Below are 1,556 nucleotides of genomic sequence, written 5' to 3'. Positions count from 1 at the left end.
TGACCACCGCAGTCCCTCTCAGCCTTTCATTACACTCTGTCACGCACTTATTCATTAGAGATACACGTGGTTATTCATTCATTACAAACAGATGTTCCATTACTTGCTCCATAATAAAAGACATACAGCCCCCTACTCTACAATCCATTGAAAAAATAGCTGAAAATCTTAGGAAAACCTTACATAGACGGTGCAAATCTTAACTGCTCGTCATCGATGTGATGAGCTATATTTAAGACAAAAAAAGTGCAATCATTTCAGGTGCTCGGCAGAAAATGAGAGAACGATTATTCTCCGCATCTGCAATGTCGCGAGCAATACCTTAGAAATGTTTTTTTGTTTTTATATCTTTATCACAGCATTTCACAAAAAACGTGGAATGAATTCGAACGAGTAGAAATATTTAACAATAATGCTTTTTTTCTTTTCTTTCTTGCCTGCCTGTTGAGAAAAGGATTAGTAGCTTCTTGAATGTTATTTTACGCATGTTTATCCGGTATGGTGTGTCGGGATATACACTAAAACGTGTATAGAATGGGTATTTTGTGGTCCAACTAAAATATTTTGAACTGCATCCCAACATCAAACAATGTCTTCTAATGGGAACAAGATACTTTCCAATCTATCGTGGTTATTGCTATCTTTATATATAAAGAATAAAACTGATTATCCCTTTTTCCAACTTAAAACGAAACCAATTAAATTACAGATTGATATAATACAATCTGACGCATTGGTCTTTCGTATTCACCCAAGGATACGAATGCAAAATGACTCAAGGATACCAGCAATGGACAAAAACAAAAACGAAAACGCATTTACTGTCATTAATCTTGTTTTCAGAAGGACCATTATTTTCTTGCTAGAATTATGGGGGAGGAAACACACTCAGCTCCTGGTAGACATACAAATAGACCCATAAATAAGACAGACAAGGTCGTCGTTTTCTCTCCTCGAAAACAGAAGATAAACGACAGCGCTTGCATTCGACGCTGGTGTCAGGAAATTGCCCCCACTTCGGATCAGGCGGAATCGAAACACTTTGGTAAGTATTCCTATAAATACATGTATGAATAATCATGTATAGTGATGGGTATAGATATACGTCCACACTTCCATGAATAGGTAAACAGATAAATTCGATGTTTGGGAATGAGTACTGAGCAATCGTCCACTAAAGCACTTGTCGTTTATAGGCATTGATGTCTGCCACGACCTATGAATTCGGTGCCGTTGTATTGCTTATGCATCCAATATTTTTATCTATTTTCTTTTTCTGTGTTTTTCATTACTTGTTATTTATCTTATGCATCTAGTATTTTTCATGCTTTTTGTATTCACTATGCTCAATGTCTTTGTTATTCATTATTTGCAATGTCTTTTGTATCCATTATTCTCCACGTCTTTTCTATTCATTATTTGCTATGTCCTGGGATAATAACCAATTTGATAATCGGTATCGTTATCTTATCAACACCACACTTCCATGAAAAAATACCTATCTCCTTAAGATGATAAATACTTAAGATTCCATAGTCTACGTTTCTCTCTCAAAG

The sequence above is a fragment of the Penaeus monodon genome, chromosome 15, assembly GCF_015228065.2.
Source record: "Penaeus monodon isolate SGIC_2016 chromosome 15, NSTDA_Pmon_1, whole genome shotgun sequence".
In the NCBI taxonomy this organism is placed as follows: domain Eukaryota; kingdom Metazoa; phylum Arthropoda; class Malacostraca; order Decapoda; family Penaeidae; genus Penaeus; species Penaeus monodon.
The sequence above is the reverse complement of the archived record's forward strand: the minus strand, read 5'-3'. Positions refer to the sequence as shown.